This window comes from Podarcis pityusensis (assembly GCF_964106645.2).
Source record: "Podarcis pityusensis genome assembly, chromosome: 6".
Taxonomy (NCBI): domain Eukaryota; kingdom Metazoa; phylum Chordata; class Lepidosauria; order Squamata; family Lacertidae; genus Podarcis; species Podarcis pityusensis.
In genome coordinates this window covers 49,885,091-49,898,717 of record NC_138030.1, presented here as the reverse complement: position 1 = coordinate 49,898,717, position 13,627 = coordinate 49,885,091, and the positions used below count along the sequence as shown (strand labels likewise).

At 40.7% G+C, this 13,627-nt stretch overlaps 1 protein-coding gene across 12 annotated transcripts in view; it reads right to left on the bottom strand.

The window, feature by feature from the left end:
- PTPRF (protein tyrosine phosphatase receptor type F) overlaps positions 1-13,627 on the bottom strand; it is a 479,704-nt gene that overhangs the window by 239,937 nt on the left and 226,140 nt on the right. The gene's annotated exons all lie outside the window — the stretch shown is intronic.

Genomic DNA, 13,627 nt, shown 5'->3' with positions numbered 1-13,627 from the left:
TTATAAAGACTGTTTAGGAATAACTGTTTAGCTGCTAATTCTTCACACTCCGGTAATAAGCGAATTTCCAGTTTAAAATAGCCCATGTGGGCAGGCACTGGCAAACGCTGTTTAAACAACAACAAAAATTAAGTACAGGATTTCATTATGATCGGGCTGGAAAAATGTGAGAGTATCAGAACCACCATGTCCAAATTTAATTATCACTGAAAGCATCCTGAGTTCTGGGAGTATATAATCCACCTGCAGATGGAGTTAATCAGCTATTGGATAGAACAAAAACATTGTTTTATAATATAAAACAATGGTTGAAACAGCTTGGGTGGCCTTACAATCTCTCTCACAATGGAGCACAAAGGGATTTCTGGAAGGCTTACTCTGCTTTGCTTGCTCCGTTATGACAGAGCTCAATGCACACCTGCTGTTACTGGTTTTTCATTTCGTTTCGTTTTTGTTTTTTAATGCACACTGAGATGTTAAAAAACAAACTCCTGGCAATGCCAATACCCAATAATTACATGCTGTTAAAATCGCGGAGTGGGATTGCCTTTTTCAGTCAAGTGTTAAGGTGAAAGGTGGGCATTATCTGAGTTGCAGACCCTGCAGTCTCCTCTGGAACTGGAGAAGAAATGAAATGTCTGATCAACTGGTGTTTCCATCAATGCTAAACAAAAGTTTCAAGAAATGTATTCAGAAGCCGCTGAAAGCTATGAGATCTAACCCCCATTCTGAGCTTAGCAATTATTAATATTTTCTAAAAGATCAGAAAAACAACATTTACTTTAATGCAACAATAATAGCAATCCTGGTCACTATTTGCCCAAAGGATATTATTATGAAAATTACATAAAGCGCTACTAGACAATCAGAAGAACTGAGACCATCATGCTGTAAGTTTTTCGAAGAAAGCTATAAATACCTTATTTATTCTCCTTCTATGTACCATAGAGCAAAGAGGAGAACGTTCCTGAGTAGTGTAATTAGGTCATTTAAATTTACACCAGTGAACAACACTCTCAATTTGTGAAGGTATTGATGAACACAATTACTTCTATGAAAATGATTAAATGTATTTGGAATGATGAAGAAATATTTTGGGGGGCCTAATAGGAGGAGGTACAAGGTAAGCACAGAGAAACTATTTCTGAGATGCAGAAAATTGATAGCTCACAACATACAGCTTCAGTGTCACAAGCAATAGCCTGAGATTAAAATCAATCATTAGCCATGATTGCTTAACTTACATCGATTTCACATATTTACTTACCAAAATTCACATCAATTTCTGCTCAGTTTTATTTACAAATATCTGTATTTCTTCCCCTCTATAATCTCCCTCAGCAAAAGGCTAATAAGGTTCATGCTAATTTTGATTGCAGTGTAACTGACCATTTTGCAGTGCAATCTGCTCAGCTGTTTTGTTAGGTATTGGACTTCTGCATATGACTTGCTATTTTATGTTATTTATTTTGTGATGCTGAGGAACTAGCATAAATTTGGATCAGACATCATGCCTTTTCTCTTAAAAGGGATGAGTGTATTGTTGGACATGTTAGCTCATTGTGAACAATGAGTCCTGAAAAGTGGTTTATAAATCTCTTCATAAATAAAGTGAAATATCGAAAGCACAAATGCAGACAATTCCACCAAGAAAGAAAAGTGAAAGGCATCTAAATAAACCTGTATACTTGCATAGGGAGCTTACAGATGAGCTGATATTTAAGAAGGGCATGTACAGTATAAGAAATGGAAAATCATGAAAGAAGAGTACAAACAAGTAGCAGACAGTTGCAGGGAGAAGGTTAGAATGAGCTGAGGAAGATGGAGAAATGCTACAGGCAGACAGAGAGAAGGCGGAACTGCTTAACACAGGCATCTCTAAACTTGGCCCTCCAGATATTTTGGGACTACAACTCCCATCATCCCTAGCTAACAGGACCAGTGGTCAGGGATGATGGGAATTGTAGTCCCAAAACATCTGGAGGGCCGAGTTTGGGGATGCCTGGCTTAACACCTACTTTGCCTCTGTCTGCACCCAAAAGGAAAGCAGGGCCCAATATGGTGATAACAGAATAAATAATGCAAGGAGGGAGCTCTAGCCCAAGACAGGAAAAGAGGTGATAATGGAACACCTAGCTTATTTAAACAAATTCAAATCTCCAGGGCCTGATGAGCTACACCCAAGCATACTAACGGAGCTAGTGGATGTGATCTCAGAGCCTCTGTCTATAATCTTTGAGAATTCTTAGAGCATAGGTGAGGTCCTTGCAAACTGGAGTCAGTCTGTGAGCACTTAGAAAAGGAAGCTGCGATTACTAAAACCCAGCATGGGTTTTTTCCAAAAAAAAAAAATCATGCCCGACAAATCTCATTTCTAGATCCATTTCAATTGGAGTTTCAATCTGGCTTTTGTACAGAAATGGCCCTGGTTGCCTTATATGATGACCTCTGTTGAGGGAGAGACAGGGGCAATACGTCCCTGTTAATCTTCCTTCCTTGACTTCTTTGCAGCTTTCGATACCATCAACCACTGTATCCTCCTGGAGATGTTATCTGATGTGGCGGTGGGCAGCACAGCTTTGTAGTGGTTCCAGTTCTACTTGGATCATGGTCTTCAGCAGGTGATGCTCGGGGAGTATTTTTCAGCACCAAGGAGCCTTCAATGTGGAATCCCTCAGGGCTCAGTTCTATCCCCTATCTACAGTGGTACCTCGGGTTACAAACACCTCGGGTTACAAACACTTCGGGTTACAGACTCTGCTAACCCGGAAGTAGTACCTCGGGTTAAGAACTTTACCTCAGGATGAAAACAGAAATCGTGTGGCGGCAGCGCAGCGGCAGTGGGAAGCCCCATTAGCTATAGTGGCACCTCAGGTTAAGAACAGGCCTCCAGAACAAATTAAGTTCGTAACCAGAGGTACCACTGTATATGAAGCTGCTGAGTGGAGTCATCTGGAGTTTTGGAGTGTGTTGTGAGTAGTATGCTCATGACACACAACTCTGTTTCTCCTTTACATCTACAGGCTTGGCAGTGGATGTGCTAGACTGATGTCTTGCCTCAGTAATGGACTGGATGAGAGCCAATAAACTGAAGCTCAATCCAGGTAAGACAGAGACACTGCACCTTCTCATCTTTGGCTGGTGGTTCAGCTATGCCCCTATCTGAGCAGGGATAGCCTAACATATGTGACCTATGCTCTGGTAACCTCTAGGCTGGATTACTGCAATGCATTATACATAGGGCCACTTCTGAAGACAGTTCCAAAACTTCAGCTGGTGCAAAATTCAATGGCCAGACTGCTCACCAGAACAAGACAGTTTGAGTATATAACATCAATCCTGACCAGACTACACTGGCTGCCAATTAGTTTCCAGGCCCAAATCGAAGTGCTTGTGTTGACCTATAAAGCCTCACATGCCTCAGAACCTGAATACCTTAAGCTTCCTTTAATTCCTAGGGTACATGTAGCTCAGTTGGTAGAGCATGAGACTCTTAATCTCAGGGTTTTGTGTTCAAGCTTCAAGTTGGGAAAGTGATTTCTGCAATGCAGGGGGTTGAACTAGATGACTGTTATGGTTCCTTCCAACTCTATAATTCTCTGTTTCTAGAAGTTTATATGCAATGTAACTTACATTTAGTGAATTTATGAATTCCATATGCTCTAAATGTTCAAACATGTTCAGGAAAATCTTTATCATAAAATTTCTAGCTTCTTTCTGTTCAAAGAAACTCATTTTACACTAAATAAATATAGGGAATACAAAAGTAAAGAAGTCAAGTCTACCTGTTCCCAGCGGCAGATGGTGCCTGGATAGGTAAAATGCTAAACTAAGGTGCTCACGACAACAGTTAAGAGTCTCTGCTTTGTCATGGGGTGTGGAATAATGCTGATTACACAGAATATATAATGTTACAAGGTACGGTTACTGCCTGAGGCCAACAACCTTCTGCAATCTGACTCATCCCAAATGATGCTGTTGCTAAATCTTGCCCTTTTTTCATCCACAGCAACTCTGCCAATCAAGCTAATTGAATGTACCAGAGGGCTACCTTCCTAAGCTCCAGGCTTCCTACAACACAGAAAACTCCCTAGGCATTATTTTAAAATAAGGATTCAGTTCTTAAATTATATGTATTGTAGCTATTATATACACCAATGATTTCTGGCATGCAAAATATATCCTTGAGTGGTGACGTAAGAGATTCCTTAGTTTGAGGTCTCCAAGATCAACTGCCAAAAATAGTTTTGTTTGGTTTACGCTTTTGTATACAATTTGGGCAACCAGAGGGTGGAATAGCAGAGAGGAATGATTTAAATACAACAGTAGGAAATCACAAAGCAGACACCAAGGATATAAAAGACCCTGAAATTGTCTTTCCCATATGCAGCTTTTTTCACATAAGCATTTTACAGAACTAAAGGTAAGCTTAAAATTGGACACTGTTATCTAAAATTCATTGTAGGAAGCAAACCAATGGTTCATCTGAACATTTAATATTTATATTTTACTTGTCAATAGTATGCATGCCATGCTGTATACATTAAGCAATAAGGACACACTTCCCTGGGTAAGGAAATGTTTTCCATTTCAGTGAGTGGGTCATGGCCTACAAAACAAAGTGGAAACACCAGCCACTTGCCACACATCTTAACTCTTGACACTGCAAGCAACACAATTGCTAAGAAGACTTACATTAAACCACTCCAATTTAATTTATCTCAGCCAATCATTGCACATGAGACACTATATGCCATAAGAACTTAAGCAGAGTACTGCCAAAAGCCCATCTAGTTTAGCATTCTGTTCTCACAGTGAGCAGCAAGATGCTCATGGGATGCCAGGAAACAGAACCTAAGTTCAATGGTGCTCTACCCACCTGCAATTCCCAGCAACTGGTATCTAGAGGCACACTGACTCCGATGGTGGAGGCAGAGCATAGTCATTATGGCTACTGATAACGTTTTCCTCCATACGTTTGTCTAATTCTTTTTCAAAACCATCCAAGTTAGTGGCCAGCACAACATGTTGTCTAGTTTAACTATGCACAGTGCAAATAAGTAATTTATTTCATCTGTCCTGAATCTTCCAACCTTCAGCTTCGTTTGATGTCCACTGGTTCTAAAACTTCTCTCTATCCACTTTTTCCATGCCATGCACCATCACGTCTACTCATACTCACATTTTCTCTGGACTAAAAAGCCCCAACTCATAGAAGAGTTGCTCCAACTCCTTGATCATTCTGGGTGCCCTTTCTGAACCTTGTCCAGCTCTAAAATATCCTTTCTGAGGAGATGTGACCAGAACCATACACAGTATTCCAAGTGTGGTTGCACCATAGATTTGTATAATAGCATTTTGATATTGGCAGTTTTTATTTCCAATCCCTTTCCTAATGATCCCTAGCATGGAATTTGCCTTTTTCACAGCTGACATACACTGGGTCAACATCTTCACTGAGCTACCCACCAGAACCCCAAGGTCTTGTTCCTAGCCAGTCATCAATTCAGACACCATAAACATATATGTGAGAGATAAGAATGACTGCATAAACATGAGAAGGCTGACAGAAAAAACAAAGCACCAGGCAGACCACATGTAGACAGAATGTAGTAATGAATCTCCTTGAATAAGAAAAGGAATGACAGATTATAAATGGCACTGCAGCTTTTGCAAGTGAAAAAGGTGTTTATTACACCAGGGACTGCCAACTCAACGCCAGGTGGTGGCCAGTCATTTCTATTGGGGTGGGTGTGTGGCAGACGTTTCCTTGGCCCATGGAAGGGTGACCAAGTATACTCTGTGTGCATTTTGATGAGAGAGATACACTTAGCAGAGCGAGATGGAGAGGTACACGTATAGTCTCTGTGCATGTAAAGTGTGTGTGTGTGTGTGTGTGTGTGTGTGTGTTAAAAAGAGAGAGAGAGAGAGAGAGAAAGAAAGAGAGAGGAAGAGTGTGGTGCAGTGTGGCCACCTTGCATATTGCTCTTGGTACTGGGGAATGATTCCTGTTGTTATTCGACATTTTTAATTAGAAATAGCCTGCATAGCATGCAAATGGCCACCCAGAATAGTGAAGGTACAATATGGCAACCTTAATGAAACACAAGCAGCACTGAAAAGTTCGAATGCAGCTTTAGCTAAAACTGTTCAATTTGTTTCTTTAAAGTTACAACAACATAAACTATGACATTCCCCTAAATATTGTTTTCCTTTGGATTTTTCATCCCCTTTTCTGTAATCGCCAGACAGCTGGGGGCAGGGGTAGCCTTTGCTTTCTATAGTCTGAAATTAGTTAGCTCCCCTCAAAAAATGTTTTAAATTGAATGGATGTATCTGTAGGTGGGCGTAAAATGTTTTGTAGGCTAGTAACTTTGGTGAACTTATTTGCAAAGCTGGGTTATTACTGAACTGCCTTAGGCAGCTTTCCCAGCAGTGTCTGACCCTGTTCTAACAGATGGTTGCAGGGGGCTTACACTGAAACCCACAGTTCCTAATTTACAACTTTCCTGAAAATGTCAAAATTATTAAATTGCACTGCAAAGTGCAAAAAGTCCAGAGCATGCACAGCCAGGAATAGAGGCAGAACTAAATTTATCCTGCCTGAGAAGAGATGGATATGAATGCTCCTGCCTGAAAAAAGAAACATGAAAATTAATTTTGCTAGCATGCTTACCACATTAAACACCATATTATTTTGCACAAAAGGATTAAAAGGTTTTAATCCTCCTTTGCAAGCAGCTGGTTCTTGGTGCAGCAAGTTCAAAGGACTCACCAATCTAATTTCCCTCCTCTAGTTTTAAGAATTTAAAGTGAGCTCAGACTCCTTTTACAGATAAACACAAGATGCACTATTACTTAGCCTCCCAACCCCAACAAGCTCCACTGTAAACAATCTCATTAGGATACCTGTTAGGATAATAAACAGCCTTCTTGGCTACTAGAAATGGTGAGGTAGATAAAAAATACATTTCATTTTAATAGTAGTGTATATTGTTCTCTGAACTGAATCTTGGACTCATCCACCTGGTGAAGAAGAGAGAATCCTGACTAACGATAATGAGTGCACTCTGACATTCCCATTACATAAGCCATTTTTCCTTATTTGTATAAACTACTTTTGCATGCATAGAGTTCAGAACAGAGCATCTGCAAACAAACAAAAGATCATTTACATGCTACCAAGATGCCAAGTTTCTGTTCCTGGCATGGATTGTAAGAAACACTCTACCACATGCTATTGATATTAAGTCAGTTGCTTATTTGAATATCTCTAGCAAAAGGATTTTTTTTAGCTTTGCTCAATGTATAATTATTTCCGCTCACTTTTTAAGAGGATGGTAGAAAGAGGAAGACTGCTTATGATCCTTCAATATACAAAATACAGCCCTTTTCGCAAACTTTAATTTTTACAGATTGAGAGTCATTGTGCCTTTTTGATTTCTTATTTAACACGAGTCACACAGAGCACCACTGAATTCCCACAGCACCTTTGCAGTTTAATTACTTCACCTCTTTCAGAAAGCCTATAGTTTGCACTTTAATCACATTTTGTTAAAGCCATTGAGAAAACTAATTACCTTTACTTTTCAAGCTTGCACAATGTACTTCCAATTGGTATTTTTCAAGCAAACACTTGACATCAAGTGAGTTCTGTCAGCAACTCTGACTTTAATTCGGGACCAATTTCTTTTTTCCAGTAGTGCTATCACCTAGTGGTGGTAGTGCAGAAGGCAATGTATGTCCAATGTATGTGTAGGAAATTTGGAGAAGAGAGATTTGTGATGAGATAATATATGCCTTTCCAGTCACCGCTAGCCAGATACTTCCATTCGTCTTCCATTCTCCCCAGGCATGAAATTCTAATTCAAGATGAAGGTCGGGCCCACAGATGATATGAGGCACCCAACACATAATGTCAGTGTGTTATTACGCAATGTTATTCGCAGACCATCATTTAATCTTAAACACCCAGCCGCGAAGCGAGTCACATTTTAAAACCAAATTTGAGGTGCTCCGAAGCCTGCTTCAACTGCAATTCCCCGGGAAAGTAACAAGTAGGACCTCTCTTTTAAAAAACTAGGTAATTATTTTACCTAGGCCTCCTCTGAAATCTACCAAACAAGCTATGGACTATCAGGCTCGTGCAGAGCATTTTAAATGAACCAAGTGGAGCAGATCTCCAGGTTTGTTTTGTTTATGATCGGGGGGGGGGGGAATAGAACTTAAAGCTAGTGCCCACCCCCAAAATATTCTGTTGATTGATGCCTCCCCATCATGTGAGGGAATAGCTTGTTCAATCAACTTCTAGAATGCAGAAATAGTTCCCACCTCCATCAAGGGATTGTCATTATTTTCTGATGGATGTACGTGAGAAAAGGCCAAATGACAGAAGAATCGGTTCCTGTTGGCAGTGGAACTGTGAAAGTAACTTTGGAAGGAACAATGGGTTGGTTCACAGAATTACTCTACCCCTGTGGAGAAACCCGATGATGTCTCATGACTGACAGAGCATTGTCTCTGAAATGCATCTGGTAGAGGTAATGGCTACCAGGAACAGAACTCTAAAGGATAGTAAGCACAGTGGAACCTACTTGAATGGCTCATAATAAGGACACTTATAGAGTTCATAGGACAGTATGTAGGTGCAAGTGGTTGCACTAGTGGGCAAGAGGTGTTCTCCTTGAAGGAAAATGAGGCAGGAACTGGTGAGCTGACATAGGTTGATCCAGGTCTTTGGAGATGACAGATGAAAGTGTTGAAGCCTGACAACACACAGTATTGGTTTTGAGACCTAGAGACAAGCCTTCCTGGAGAAAGAGAAGGAAGCCTGAAGACTGTTGCTCGTCTGGGAAAATTCCATTTGACGCGACGTCAGGTCCTATGGTGTCTATAGTGTTGGAAGACTAGCTTTTGAGTCATTTCTTCCCTTCAACTTCCATAAGTGTAGACAGAGCCAAGGGAGGTCCTTGAGAGAGAAGGTCTTACCTGACGGTTAGAAGATAGCGCCATGAAAAGGTAAGGTTGGTTAGGGTCATGAAATGGCAAGGTCATATTGGCCCGTTTTTCTTGAATCTTCCTCAGGCTCTTGCTATCAGGGATAACTGAGGGGGACATACTGTAGCCCCTATGGCCATGGTGCTGTGAGGGCATCCATTGCTTCCATTGACCATAAGTAGAATTGGAAGAATTTCTTGACTTGTCAGCTGTCTAGAGTGCTGAAGAGATCGACTTCGACTTCCTAAAGTGACTGGTTATGAAATAGAAGATCTCTGAATAGAGTTTCCATTCCCCATTATTGAGACATTCTCTCCTCAGTCAATCTGCCTCTGAGGTTTCTGCTCTGGTCGAAAACCTACCCAGAGGAGGAGTCTGGATGCCTCCTGTTGTAGAGTAAGCATTTTCATAGCTCCATGTCTGTTTATGTGTGTGCCTTTAGGATGAAAACTGGTTATGTGAATCAGGATTGCCTGAATGTACATGTGAGCTGTAGTGTTGTCTTCAGGGGAAAACAAGAGTGCCTGGGTTGGGACTGAGAACCCCTGTGTGAAGGACACACTTCAGATTGCCTCCTGGAGGTGCAGGGAGTAGTAATAGATACATATTGTTGATGGAGAACATTTGGAGACTGATATGGGGCTGAAGGGAAATGTACTTCCTTGGCTAGGTCTCCTTGGGACAGTGCAGTGGATCTTGGCTCTGAGAGGGGTTTCCATAGGATAAGGATTTCCCCAAAGTTCAGCTGAGGGAGAGCTTCCCTGTGGTTGAACTGTTTGCTCTCCTTCTCCAGAGGAAGATGCTGTTGCCATCCTCTCTCTGTGCAGTGAGCACTACTCAGCCAAGGCAGGGACAGGGCCTCCTGCTGAGCTTTCCATTTCACACCCCTCCCCCAGTTAGAAAAATGCCAGATAAAGGGGGATTTATGGGCACACCTGATCTAGCTCTGAAATGCTCTGTATAGAAATCCCCTAAAGAGGGGGAAGCAGAGGCTGGTAAACTGGGAAGATTTGCCATAACTGGGTTGAAAGTAGCAGCAGCTACTGCTAAACATGAGGGAAGGGCTGGAGCTAAAGTTTGAGTAGAAGCAGAGCTCCCTGAATCACATCTATTGCCTTTAGAGGCTGTAGTTTGCAGCTTTAGTTCTCTCCTAGCAAGAGGAGAGTGTGAATTTCTTCTGTGCCTTTACTATTTAAATTCAGGCAAAGAAGCAGACTGAACAATAGCCATTCCTTTGCAGAAGAAATATCAGTTTTGGTTTCCATAGCCTTATCTGCCATGAGCATTAAGGCCAGAGAGGGAGAAATACAGAGGCTACTGATTCTTAAAGGTTGTGAAAATAAGCAACATACAAAGCCACAAGGTAAAGGAACTAGAGCCACAAAGAAATTCAACAAGAGGTAGAAGAAACAAGGAATTAACCAGCCTGAAAGAAGGTGAGCAACAGGAGTCTCAGGAAGAAACAACCAGTTTCTGCGAGGCAAAATTAAAAACTGAAGAAGGGGAGAGCGGGGAGGAGCCAAGATGGCAGTTTCCTGTTTGAATTGTTTATTTATTTTTGCTAGCTTGCAATGTTGCGTATTGATTGCCAGGCCGCCCTGAACGTAAGCCCAATCTGGCAGCAGCTTTTACGGGGTCTCCAGAAATGACATGAAGGCTGGCAACAGTAACCCTGCCGTAAGATGGTGGGTTCTGCAACAGCAACAGCATTTGTAACTGGAGTCAGTAATGTAGGGAGCAGGTCTTCCAGGTGAAGTGAAAGCGACTGAAGACACCACTACAGGCCCAGATCATGGCGTTGTAAGCGTTGGAGTCATTGGAGACAGTGAAAGTGGCATTGAGGTTGCTGGTGAAATCAACAAAATATGGGCTTGCAAGAGCTGCTCTTAATGGCAGTCCTATCACTTCTCATGGGTCACTGGAAACCTCCGTTGGCTCAAAATCGACACCAAGGATATAGAAAATGCTGGAGGATCCAGAGGAAGATGAAAAATTATAGCCAAGGGAGAATGCTTAATAAACACTTGACGTGACTGGCAACTCAGCCTTGTGAGACTTCCAAACAGAACAAACAGCAATCATGACTGTTCTGTTCTCTCCCACAAAGTCATGTTCTTCCCCACACCAAAGAATGGCACTAAGTGAAGGATGACTAATGTATCACAAACACATGAGCACTGAATGAATGTACCAACTCCTAACTCATTGAAAAACTAAGCAAACCAATGATTTATGGTCCAAAGGAGACAGAAAAGCTGACCAAAAAACAGTTAGAAGCAGTTAGAGCAGAGCTGGCTCAGCCATTAGGCAGGGTGAGGCCACTACCTCAAGTGGCAGAAGTCCCCCAGGTGGCAAGCCCACGGCTGCAATGCCTACCACACCACCTCCACCAATGGCAGAGAAGTGCCACTGCCATTGGTACCCATTTTGGGTGAGATCATGTCTATTTTTGGCAAGATCTCATCGAAAATGTGTGATCTTGCCCAAAATTGGCCCCAATAGAAAATACTTCTCTGCCAGCAGCAGGAACAGTGGTAATGGCACGACAGAGCAAACCATGTTAGAGCAAACCTCACAGGAAGGTGTTTATTCCATCCCTTTAGCATTCTGGGGGAAGAAGGGGAGAGTGCCAGTTTCTTAGCCAAAGCTCTAGAATTCCACCAAATTGCTTTGTGTATGCACATTTCCTATCAGTGTCACAGCACGGAGAATACAAAGAAGAGTAAGTGAGTGTATAGCTCTAGAATAGTCTTCACATAACCATGTAACGTATATAAAGAATATAGCACTACTGACATTAGTCAGGAGTAATTGTGACATCTGAAAGATCAAAATGAGGGGAAGGAAAACTATCACCTATTGTAGTATAGCTAAAATTTAGCCCTATTTAGACATGACAGTTTCCTCAAGCGCTGTCTGTGCTACTGATGTGCCACACCTCCTGTCTACATAAGACCAAAGTGAGTCCTTATGGAGACAGAAAGGCAATTTAATATAAAGGCAGCTATGAAGTAAAAATTGGGTTATTAAAGATGAAATTCTTATATCTAAAAATTGTGCTTTTCCTTCACAGTATGCTGGAAGTCATCTCTATGTATTTTATTAAATTACCCAGGAAAAGCTGTCTCCTAATCTTTTAAATGAAATAAAGACTCTTATGTGAAATCAACATTTCTAGACTTATAATATTCTGGGTTTGTCAATAACACATTTCTCAACATTTTATTCACAATGTGAATTTAGATGCTTTCACCAAGTACATATGCAGAAACCCACCCAACCCGCAAAAAAGCAAACAAACTGACTCAGCACTTCCCAAATTCCAGATTGGTTTAGGCTCCAGTTGAAAATGAGCCAACAGTGATAGTATTGGACAGGAGATCAAATTCTGTGGCTAGGATTGCAGTCTGGAAGTTAAGTAGCAATCAGAGCATTATATCGTTTGGCTATGGGGAGAAAAGTTTTCAAAACTGGAGCATCATGCTCTAACACTACACAGCGCTACATGTGTGGAAAACAGCCACAGACATGGCTTTTTATTGGATTATATGAGATTTCAGAAAAGTATAATGAAACTGACAGCAGTTCTTAAGCAAACCAAAGGCAATAATGTACATACACAGTATTTTTAAGGTCTGTAAAAGCAACACTGATTTTACAGTTTTTCAACAAGTTTCAAGCCTGCATGGGAGTAGTAGCACTGCCCATTTCAACTAATACTGAGATGAAAGTCTACATATTATACTTTGCTCCTTGGAAGAACAGTATGAGGGAATCTAAACAGTACACTTATATATGATAGAATTATAAAATTATGATGGGTGCAGCATACTCTAATCTGATTTAGTCAGTTCAGTAAAGATGGCTCTGGTGGTAGTGAAATCAGCTTGAGGTAGCCATTTAATCTCAATTAACATCCCTTCTTTATCTGAATTTGTAAAATATAAAGGTATCCACCTAAATCATACTCAGGGTACCACTCCCTGAAATAGATGGAATTCAATTCGTCATAGCTAATTTCAAATCCACTAGGTGATATTCAACTAAGTTTTGCTCAAGAGGAAACCACTAAAATTAATGAACATGAAAAAAATAGGTGCATCAAGTTTGGTGACTCTAAGTAAAACATACTTAAATGACACCCAGAGTTTACATTGGGTCTACTCTAAGGAATATGATTTAGCCAAATACCACCCATATCAATCAATACTTCGAACACTCTCAATTACAATTGAATTAAGTGATGTACCTCTATCTGTGTTAACCAAGCTTCCTGGCAGGAAAGACATGGGTTCATTTTAGATATAATATTCCATTAAAGGATTAGGAATTAGGATTTTTTAAAGTATTTCACAACATGTAGCCTGTGGAAGAGTTCCATGAAACATGAAAGCTCATATACCACTGTGAAAATTAGTTGGGCCAAATAGATATGTTATGTTATTGACCATGTAAATTGTATATGCTAAGGATCTAAGTTAGCCTAGTTTTGATTAGAGACAGCTGTCATCCAGTTAAAATAAACTGCAGCCAGTCATCAAATACACTTTGATTGATTAATTAAACAATCAAATCTACATAAATTATATTCTTGGGAATATAATATAGAATCATAGAATTGTAGAGCTGG